Source organism: Oryza sativa, chromosome 8 (genome assembly GCF_034140825.1).
Source record: "Oryza sativa Japonica Group chromosome 8, ASM3414082v1".
NCBI classification, from domain to species: Eukaryota; Viridiplantae; Streptophyta; class Magnoliopsida; order Poales; family Poaceae; genus Oryza; species Oryza sativa.
In genome coordinates, this window is record NC_089042.1 from 17,287,511 (window position 1) to 17,299,875 (window position 12,365).

Below are 12,365 nucleotides of genomic sequence, written 5' to 3' on the forward strand. Positions count from 1 at the left end.
GACATGTGGGTCCCACTTTTTTTTTAATACATAGAATGCTGACTGGACTGCCACGTGTACGCCACGTAGTCCAAACCACCGCGGATTGGGTCGAGGAGGGTAATTCGTCCGGTTTGCATAGTTAAGGGTGAAGAATATTCGGTTTTGTGGTTCAGGGTGGAAATTCGGACGACCGCGATAGTTCGGGGGTAATTCATACTTTTTCCTTTTAAATATATGACATGATGTTTTATTGTTAATCTTATTTATAAAATTAATATAAATATAAAATTATAATTCATGTTTACAGTATATGTAATTATAGAAATGTCACAATAAAATACTGCATTCATAGGAATATAAGACGTAAGAATCTAACTTGGAGAAGGCAATGTCTCCTTACCCCGTATCCTGACAGGGTTCTCCGAGTTCTACTTGAATAAGGAAACGTCTAGCCGCATAAATATAACACTAGAAGGGGAGCGCATCGAATCACAAGCCTTAGCTATAGACCCACATTGAGAGACAGCCAGGTGGAAGAGAAGCCCTATTCACCAACATCAGCTCGTTGAGACGTACTTGGTGAATTCTAGCTGGTGGATTAGAATAGCTAACTTGCTCCCCCTTTGTAATCAGTGTGGTACTTTTCAGAGATATTCAGATAAACTGGTGTAAGATTATTACTTATATTGAGAACTTGAACCAGTATAAAAATCCTTGCCTCCTATCTCCTTACTATAATCTCGTGTATATATACCTTAATACCGACAACCCCAATACACTATAAATATTGTTGTCAGGTATAGTCCATCGACGAAAAGCTATATATATTACCGGGAATGTGAATATGCAAGAGAATATGTTGACAATGAATAGTGGAATAGCTTATTTATAGAAGAGAACTTATGCTGGTATATATAAGTTGGAGATCAGTAATGGTATGCACTGTCCACCAGTTCCAACGCCATTTCTACCGTTGTAAAGGTAGAGGCAACACTATACTACTAAATGATGGTCTTGGAAGGCATCAAGAAAGAAACTCAAACAAGTTCTGTTACTTAAGTGTTCTATGTTGGTGCTTTAGCTAGCAGATTTCATCAACTATGTGCTTATTGTTCCGGTACGACTGATATGACGTACTTTCTTGTGAAAATGAATCTTCACTGAAGAATCTTCAGTGAATCTTATTTGGCCACTTGTAAATTTCAGCTTACTATAAGGCCCTGTTTAGTTCCCAGAACAAAAATTTTCATCATGTCACATTGAATGTTTACACACATGTATGCAGTATTAAATGTAGGAAAAAAACCAATTACACAGATTGCGTGTAAACTACAAGACGATATTTTAAGCCTAATTATGCCATGATTTGACAATGTGATACTACAGTAAACATTTGCTAATGATGGATAAATTAGGCTTAATAAATTCGTCTCGCAGTTTTCAGGTGGAATCTGTAATTTGTTTTGTTATTAGACAATGTTTAATACTTTACATGTGAGTCCGTATATCCGATGTGACACGTCGAAACAAAAAATTTTGCCAACTAGCCTAAGTTGTCTTGACAAATCCATGTTTAGGTTGTAAACATCAACTCCTTAACAGATTACCGGACCCTTGCAAGAAAGTAGTTAATTAAGGGTCACTGGTGACTTTCTTTTTTTCTTAAATGCAAACTGTAATTTTCTGCCACTTGCGCACTATAATCACCATCTACCAGCGCAGTATATTGATTAGTACAATGGACCCTGTTGCGTCATTTATGTGCTTCAATTATTCAACTAGCACCCATAAAAAAAATCAATACAAACCGCATACGCTGCATAGTACATATTGTGACGAACAAGAAGTGGTGTATCACTGCTGTGTATCACTGCTGGTTCATAAGTACAACCGGCAATCATTGTTGCATGCATCGTCATAATATGAAATTATCAGTCATGTATACATATAGGTTAAAATAAGAAAATTATGGTAATCGACTCTCTAAATAGGTACCAACATATTTATAATAGACGAAATATGGTATATATCTCCTTTTTTTTAGATAATGTGGTATATGTAATGACCCGCCTCTCCCAGGCCGGGCCCGCTTACATCTGATAGCTTTCATAGGTGGTCAGTCACGACCAACCCATATATTTTTTTTGCACACTTTGTCATCACTCGTGCGCACACCCATATATTTTTTGCATACTTTTTTGCATACTTTGTCCTCACTCGTGCGCACCCGGGAATAATTTTCTGGTCAGTCACCCATCCCAAATTGCTCCAGGCCAAACACGCTTAACCCTGGAGTTCTTTGTAAATCGGCTTCCGAAAAAGAAGTTACAACTTATTGATATAAGTATTCCATTAATCCTATTAAGCCCTAGGCTGGGATGTCACGGTATATATCTCCTAGAACCTACTCAAGTTATAAAGAATCTCTCTAAAAGGCCAGGTGTACAGGAAAGTGAAAATCATCCTGAGTTCATGAAAGCAGAGAGCTCATGATGTTTGTGAGGGCTATAGAAAAAAAAATATGGTTACATATCTCCTAGAACCTAGTTAAGCTTTCATATATACTTCTCATTCTCTATGTATACCCCTCACAAACATCAAGAGCTCCCTGCTTCAAAGAAAACCAGTGGTACTAAATTTTCTATTGGGACAAAAAGCAGATACCATGGCAATTACTTGTTGCGGCTAAAATTGATATCCATATGAAATTGAGAATTTTCATCTGTTTGGAACAGGAAAGTGGGAATTAACTTTAGGCATGGGAAGCAACAGGAATACGGGTCAGGATTTCCAATACTCTTAAGGCCTGAAGAAAACACGGAAAATAGCACCTAAAAAGCACTGCGCTAGCAATGTGAACTTCCTAGCCTGAGATGGTGTCACCAGCATTGCATGCAGTTGCTTGGCTGGCCATGCAATTCAGGACAATCTGGCTCCTGGCAATTGCATCCCAACAACACTCTTGGAAGAGGACAGTCAACTTGATCAGAGCAGCTGCTACATGCTTGATGCTTGCCAAACATTCTCCATTGCTCACATCTTCTAGGGCCTTGTTGACACTTCAGGATGGAAAGGTGTACTAACTATAGTGAGCAGACTGCGAGCCGCGAATTAACTCTTCCTGTCTCACAAACATATTTCATTGGTTACTGGCCTTATCAATCCTGCTTGTTGACAATCATCGGTGATCTTCGGTGGCTTCGTGTGACATGAGGATGCATATGGCTGGGTGCATGTTTGCCAATCTGTAGTCATTTCAGGGCGTGTGCTGTGCCTGGTGTGCTAACAGTTTTGGATTACAAATTTTTGTTTAATATATGTGTGGTTTATAAAAAAACAAATGGTATTAAGTTTTTTTCCATACTTAAGGGCAATAAATACTTATATGTGGTTTGTTTCTATTTTTTGCCTTGAAAAAGGAGTACAGCTATACAAGTGCGCAATTGCTCGAAATTCCCCGCGCGCCCATATAACATTTTTAGAGGAAGCCGATTGAGAGCTAAGCTTTCATTCATTTGAGAGAGAATTACGATCACTGGCTATAAAATCAAAGTGTGTTTTGATTATTACTCTGTGATGAACAATTGGCATCTGAGATTATTGGTTTTGATATTTGGAGATTATTGGCGAAGTGGTTTTGGAGATGATTGATTTGGAGATTATTGGTTTTGAAGCCGATTTTTCAGGTGATGTACAGGGTTACTGTTTTTGTCGGGTCCAGTCAGACAGGGCAGGTGCTGTCGGTCAGACCGGTACTATGTGAGCGGTCTGACCGGCTAGTCCGCGGTCTGACCGGCCAACGCTGTGTCGGTTTCGGTTTCGGGTTGTTTGTTTTGATATCCGTGATTGTTTCATGTTTATGGCTTCTAGATGGATACTATACGTACGTAATACTATTGTTTGCTACAAATAAGTCAAGTTAGAGATAGCTTGGTCTCGGAATATGGTTTCTTTGTTTGATTCATGTGTAGGTGACTTGATGCCATGACTTGGGTATAAGGTGATGTCCGTGACGGTCAGATATCATGCGGGATACTTAGGCTAGAGTTCAATGCACGTGGTTGGTGAAGATTTCATATGGCATACGATCGAGGTATTGTGTGCGAATGGGATGCGGAGTCGAATTTAGAAGGAGTCCAAATTTGGTATGATTGGAGTTTGTAAAGTTTGTTTCTTACATGGGAAGGTTTCCTAGGTGGATTAGGACTTCTAGTATGAGTTTGGTTCATGGTTTCAGGCTGCGTACCTCATGTATAAATAGAGAGGGAGCGTGAGGCCTCCCGCTATCGCTATCAAGAGCATTGAGTTGATAGTTTAGTTAGGGTTTCGAGTTTAGTCGAGATTTTCGTGAGGAGTGCTGTTGTTACACTTTGTAAACACAGAGAGAAGTAATAAAGTTTTCATCTACTTTGAGAGTTCTTCGATTTGTGTTTTCTCGGGTGCCGCGGTCTAACTGGCTACACACCGGCGGTCAGACCGACAACCACGCGGCGGTTAGACCGGCGGCGACTGCAGGCGACCAAAGCTGATCTCGACGGTTCGACCGGTGTTACTACCTCGGTCAGACCGATGATATCCAGGCGGTCAGACCGATTCATCTACTCCGGTCAGACCGTGATTCGTCGAATTTGACGGTAACTTTTAATTCCGCAAAAAGTTTGGGTTTTTCGGTATACCAACCATTAACCCCCCACTAGCTGGTTTAGTTCTTGTGATTCGATCCTACAAGTGGTATCAAAGCCTTGTTTTTTTTTTGGATTTTAACTGATCTAGAGTTTTTGCCATGGCTAATAAGTTTACAACTAAGCCCCATGTTTTCGATAGATCGGATTTTCCTTATTGGTGTAGTAAGATGCTGTCAGGGTTATAGATACCACATACCTAATAGTAGTTGACTAAATCTCGGCAGGACCACTACATACCATGTCCTATACGGAAGCAACCTTCGGATATAGGAGGAATTCCGGATAAGGAAAGATAACCAGAGTTCTACATGGAAACGACAAGGACTACTCGGATTGTATCCATATTGGTTTCCCTAGTTCTACTTGGACAAGGGGACACCTATGGGTATAAATACAAGCCCCCTAGGAGGAGAGGGAGGAGGATCAACACCCAACACAATCTACATAGAAGCCACAACATAGAAACCTACATACGCCAAGACACGCCGCCGGATATCGACTTCAGGGATAAGCACGGCTAGTACCCTACGGTGTCTCCGGATACTGTCAGGAGAGACGAAAGCGCCATCTCTGATCTCCCCGGGCACGGATTCGAGGAGAAAGGCTACCCTGTTGTCGACTACGAGTCAGATCGTCAGACCGTCATGTCGACAATAGTTAGATAGCCTACCCCAAATATTGTACTGGTGTGATTATCATGAATAAGAGCAATACCGGCTTCGGCGAACAGGATATAGGGTTATTACCTGACAATTCAGGGGCCTGAACTTGTATAAAAATCCCTGTTTCCATCTCTTTTACCTCAGTTTCGCGTATACCCTAGTATCGACGATCCCCATACCATGCAAATACCGGAATCGTGACATCAAACATCGACAGTGGCGCGCAAGGTAGGGGGATTTTGGTGCTTCAGGATTTCGACGAGATGGGTTTAAGAGATGGACTCTCCGACAACAAGCTACTCGACGACTTCGGACCAGGAAGATCCAACCTGGCCAGAGTACGTCTCTCGACGAGATTGGAGTTATCGTCATCAACTATTTGATTCGGCGAGATCGATCAAGCTCCAAGATATCATCGCCGCGAAGGATAATTGTTCAATATCGCCAGATACGAGACTTCGGTTCATGTCGACTACAACGGAACTTGCCGATCTACGATCATAATTGGTCCCGACCGAGTCCAAATCTAACTACGTGCGCCTGTAAATTCTCAAACCGGCTGGCGGCTGCACCTTGTGCCTGGATAGTCCTACTCGGACATGATGACAAGAGGATGCACACTATACGTGAAGTCTATACAGGGAACTGAAGCACGTGTCCACCATGTGACGGGATGCCACCCGTTATCAGGTATCTGATAGATTATTTTTTTAAATTAATCTACTAATTTTGTAGATATATCCGGTATATATCTACACAGGTACGCAATATTTTCGTACCTATTTTTACAATCTATACAGCATTGTCAGATCTATATTATGTTTACCTAAAGCAAGTTTTTTATACAATATCTATTGCGCGAGTGTCCCCGATGTTAAATCGACTACAGTTTAATGCTGGGGACTCGCTCTATTTTCTTCCGTATAAATCATGCTTGCTCACAGTTTACATAATGCCTGATATTTACATCTGCTCGTTATATCCTGAAAATACTAGAATATCCATGCAGTTTTTTGAGTACATACTCGATATTACCTGCTATATATCTTGTCTTCTAGAAAATATTTTTCAGGAACAATTGAGCAGTCGAGTAGGTTGTGGTTAAGTACACCGCATTATCGAGAACGATCTTGACAAATGCAGAGTCGTCACGCCCAACCTGCCAAAAAAGACCGACGACCTATCTCATAGCACCGGCCATGGCTGCACTATACGAGAAAAGGTTGTTAACGGATAATTCCTCGTGAATGCCATCGGCTTGATCACCCGACATGATTGCGAACGGACATCCGGATATGCTACGAGTTGAGTGTGTGAGTCATGCTGGCCACATGAGACGCACATGTAATAAACCAACTCTAGCACCTCTATTGATGTTCGAGAGATAATTCTACACGTTCGCTGGTCCTCGAACCAGTGCGTAGCAATCTCTCGCACCACACCTTCCATTGGTGTTCGAGAGATGATTCTACTCGCTCGCTGGTTCTCGAACCAGTGCGTAGCAATCTCTCGCACCGCACCTTCCATTGGTGTTCGAGAGATGATTCTACTCGCTCGCTGGTTCTCGAACCAGTAAGTAGAAATCTCTCACACCGCAACCTCCATTGGTGTTCGAAAGATGATTCTACACGTTTGCTGGTCCTCGAACCAGTACTTTGCAATCTCTCGCACCACAACCTCAGATGGTCGAGGTACGACTACAGCAATAACGCAGCGGTCCTCGCACCACGACTTCAAATGATCGAGAGACACCTACTCATTGGTTCTCAACCAGTCAATCGTAGCGATCTCTCGTACATTTACTTCTAGTGGTCAAGTTTAGACTACATCTGGTTCTCGACCAGCGGTGTAGCGATTCTCCCACTACCCTTACTTCTAGTGGTCGAGTTTAGACTACATCTGGTTCTCGACCATCGGTGTAGCGATTCTCCCACTACCCTTACTTCTAGTGGTCGAGTTTAGACTACATCTGGTTCTCGACCAGCGGTGTAGCGATTCTCCCACTACCCTTACTTCTAGTGGTCGAGTTTAGACTACATCTGGTTCTCGACCAGCGGTGTAGCGATTCTCCCACTGCCCTTACTTCTAGTGGTCGAGTTACGACTATTACCTGGTTCTCGACCAGCGGTGTAGCGATTCTCCCACTACCTTTACTTCTAGTGGTCGAGTTACGACTACTACCTGGTCCTCGACAAGAGGTGTAGTGATTCTCCCATTACCTTTACTACAACAAAGTTGATATCAGGTACACAATATCGCCAAGTGTTTTACCCGAGAGATCCCTTACCACGATGACACCTAGCGTTGAAACCTATCCTACTGTCCCTTTACGCCGTCTTGACAAGGCCTCCGAGGAACCTAAGGGAACTTCAGCTGGGGACGCCCAGAGCCGATAAGGCCTTGTCGGATCCTTTAGAGACGAAAGACCATGTAAGATCTGGTCGTGTAAGAGTTCTCGCCGTGCGTATTAACCAAGCTGTGTAATCGGAAATGGATTTTCCAACTTCACGGCTGGGGGCTAGGATCAGTGCTTATTCAACTAAGGCAGGTCAAAGGTCCAAGAGCCTTATCCTCCGAGAACGATTCTCCGACGACAAGGCTAGGGGCTAGGGAGAGTGTATAACTCAACAAACTAACTGATCAAAGTCGGTAAAAGAGTAGACGCTCATATACAAAACATTGGTCTGTAAGTTTAATTCATTTTCGGTTTTCCATACATATTATAACATGTTACCCTTTGAGCGTTCGCTCGGGGGCTATTTCTATCTAATATTCTTTTCTGAGTATTGATTTCAGGAAAATTCTATTCGACATTATCGAAGACACCATGTCTCTATGGTTCTACACCAAGATCGACTAAGGCAAGTACGACAAATGTTGACAAGGCTCCGTCGCAGACTCTATGCCTACTCGATTACTCGAGAACGGTTGGTGGATCTCGACAAGGAATACGGAATGAAGAGATGGTGTACCCGCCGATATAAAATTTCTTGACTTCAATCCAAATTCTCGATTACAGCAAGACGGGAGATTACTCGTAAGCTCTGTACTTTCTTGGTTGACGTCGGAGATTGACTCAGACAAACTCTTTAGGAGTCCGCACGAGGCTGATAAAGGAAGTCTAACGTTATCTCTGAACTCACCGAGAACGGTTACGTGCGCTCGATAACAGTTCCTCCAAGGTCTGCGGTTGAGAATATGAACTCGTTCATTTGGATTGAAGTCAGGGGCTATTGTCAGGGTTATGGGTACCACATACCTAATAGTAGTTGACTAAATCTCGGCAGGACCCACTACATACCATGTCCTATACGAAAGCAACCTTTGGATATAGGAGGAGTTCCGGATAAGGAAAGACAACCAGAGTTCTACATGGAAACGATAAGGACTACTCGGATTGTATTTATATTGGTTTCCCTAGTTCTACTTGGACAAGGGGACACCTATGGATATAAATACAAGTCCCCCTAGGAGGAGAGGGAGGAGGATCAACACCCAACACAATCGACATAGAAGCCACAACATATAAGCCTACATACGCCAAGACACGCCACCGGATATCAACTTCAGGGATAAGCATGGCTAGTACCCTACGGTGTCTCCGGATACTGTCAGGAGAGACGATAGCGCTATCTCTGATCTCGCCGGGCACGGATTCGAGGAGAAAGGCTACCCTGTTGTCGACTACGAGTCAGATCGTCAGACCGCCATGTCAACAATAGTTAGATAGGCTACCCCAAATATTGTACTGGTGTGATTATCATGAATAAGAGAAATACTGGCTTCGGCCAACAGGATGTAGGGTTATTACCTAACAATTCAGGGGCCCGAACATATATAAAAATCCATGTCTCCATCTCTTTTACCTCAGTCTCGCGTATACCCTAGTACCGACGATCCCCATACCATGCAAATACCGGAATCACGACATCAAACGTCGACAGATGCAATCTTACATTATGGCTGAGGATCTTGATATTTTGAGAAAAGTTTCTAATCCTTATGTGATTCCTTATCAAATTAATATTGCTGATTTAAAAACTGCATTTAAAAATAATTGCAAAGCTTGCAATATTCTTTTGAGTGGGATTTCTCGTTCGGATTTTGATCATGTTTCTCTTCTTCAAACCGCAAATGAGATTTGGATTGCTTTGAGAAATTTTCATCAATGAACTACCAATATTAAAGAACTTTGTCGAGATGTTTTCAAAAAGGAGTACATAAAATTTGAGATGAAACCTGGAGAAGCTTTGGATGACTATCTTTCTAGGTTTAACAAAATTTTGAGTGATCTTAGATATGTTGATTCTTCTTATGATATAAATTACACACAATCTGAGGTTTCACGTCACTTTTTGAATGGTCTTGACATGTCTATTTGGGAGATGAAAGTTACATCAATTCAGGAGTCTGTTGATATGTTTGCTTTGACTTTGGATTCGCTTTACACAAAACTCAAAACACATGAGATGAATATTCTTTCTCGTGAAGTTGATTCTAAGTCTAGTGCTTTGGTTTCTTCTTCGACTTCTTTGGATATTGGTGCTTCTTCATTGAATTCTACTATTCTTGCTTTAATTAATGCCATGTCCGATGAGCAACTCGAACAATTCAAGGAGGAGTACTTGGTTTTGGTTACTTTCAAGTTTGCTCGAGCTATGAACAATGTCAAGTAGAGGAGAAGAGGTGGTCCAAACCGTTGTTTTGAATGTGGTGCTCTTGATCACATTCGATTGCATTGTCCTAAGCTTGGGAGAGGAAAAAGGAAGACAATGGTGGAGAGAAGACCAAGGAGAACAAGCCCAAGAGCACATTTAAGGGGAAGAAGATTAAGGAGAATCTCAAGAAGATGTTTGAAAAAGTCTATGCCGGTTTTAAGCCACTAAGCGATGTAGATGGAGAGAGTGAAGATGAAGATAAGGGAAAGAACATCTCCAGTATTTGCTTCATGCCGCGTGGTGAATCGGATTCAAAGTGTGAAAAACAATGAAGCTTTGGTGGCGAGGAAGGAGAACGTGTGGATCGTGGATTCCGGTTGTTCGTGGCACATGACCGGTGATAAAAATTGGTTCTCTTCCCTCAAACAGGCATCTAAGACTGAATCGATTATCTTTGCTGATGCTTCTACTAGTGTCGTTCTCGCTACAGGTTTGGTCAAGGTAAATGATAAGTTTGAATTGAAAAACGTAGCTTTGGTTGAGGACTTAAAGTACAAATTGCTTTCAGTTTCACAAATTGTTGATGAAAATTTTGATGTTCACTTTAAGAAAACTGGAAGTAAAGTATTTGATTCTTGTGGTGATTCTGTGTTGAATATTTCTCGCTATGAAAGAGTGTTTAAAGCTGATTTTGAAAATCCTGTTTCACCTGTGATAACATGTTTGGTTGCTAAGTTTGATAAGGATGTAATGTTTTGGCATCCTAGACTAGGACATGTTGGTTTTGATCATCTCAGGAGGTTAAGTGGTTTGGATCTTTTTCGTGGTTTGCCTAAACTTAAGAAAGATCTTGATTTGGTTTGTACACCGTGTCGTCATGCTAAGATGGTTGCTACTGTTGACGGTCGTTATCGATCAGTTTCGACCGTCAATATTACTAAAATAGGAGAGAACTAGTGATGCTTGCAATGCATAAGTATATTAGAATAATAATATTCTACTAGTATTAGGTATACTAACCTTTTGCAGGGAATGACAATAAAGTGGAGAATCGACATCAACATAGACGATAAATCAATCGGACGATGTCGAGAGATAGACTTATGTATGAATGGGCCAAGAGCTCAGAATTGACACGATGAATTGGGCCAAAATTCACAAGTCTACAAAGTGAAGCAATAGAGGAAGTCGCCAGCCGAAGATGGGCTGGTTTGGGCCAGCCCATGGTTCAGCAACCCCATGTCCACTGTTGAGGCTAGGGTTTGGCATGGACGTCCAAGATTGCACCCCAATGACAGTTGGAGGGTACTTCGGACAATTCCCCTTCCACAACCATCATAACCACCTCTATATAAAGGCTTCACTCTCTATACTTCAACACACACCTCAAGCAAGGGCTCTCTCATTCCTCTCAAGTTTAGTTTAGTAGTATCTAGCTGGTGGAATAGAATTAGAATAGGAATCGGGAGTCCGGAAGTCTTCGGAAGAGTTCGGGTATGGCTCTAGTAGCTTTCCTTTCCTCTTTTGTAAGCTTTGTACTTTTATTAGAATTCTCTTCTAAATACATTTCTAGTATTGAAATACTTTCCGAGTATATGAGTATCAACTTTACATTATGTTCTTGTTATACTGAATATACTGCTAGCTTATCTAGGAGATGTTTTGGTGCGGGTATAGTGTTTGCTTATGCAATTACTCTATGTCATGACGATGATATTAGAGTAGTATCTGGTGGTTTAGACGTGGTGTCTAAATTACGGGATATCATTATTTAGGGTTATATATTGCGGATGAGAGGTGGGCCGCTGATGGTGATAGCTCAGTACGGGTATTCCTCCGCGCCTATATATAATCCTAAGTTAATTTCCTGGGGAGGGTATTCCTCCGTATTTAGCCCCGGTTGGATGGTCATGACGGGCTGTCGTAAGGAACTCGGCAGTCAGGGGTGGCTTCTCGAAGTACCAGGAGGGCATCGGATAGAGGGTATTAGCTAGTATATCAGTTAACTAGAATGTATATATACTATGTATATTAGAAGTACAGGAATAGATTCTCTTTCTCTTTTCTTTCCACCTAGCTTAGATTATTTATTATGAGGATGAGTAGAAATGCTTGTGTGTCACTCTACCCTTGGATTATCTTAACCCCTGCTTAGAATATGATTATCACAAGTAATATATAAATTATTAGTTGAGTTCTCTCTACATGATCTTCCCACGGGAAAAAATAAATACGATACCCTTGGAATACTCTCGGGTGAAATGCTACAATGGTATATCCGTGCGCTTGCGGATGAACTCTGTAACCATAATATACCAGAAGTGTTTCTGCGCCATTGCTGGGATTTATATTTCTAGTAATGTCGTTAAGAAACACCA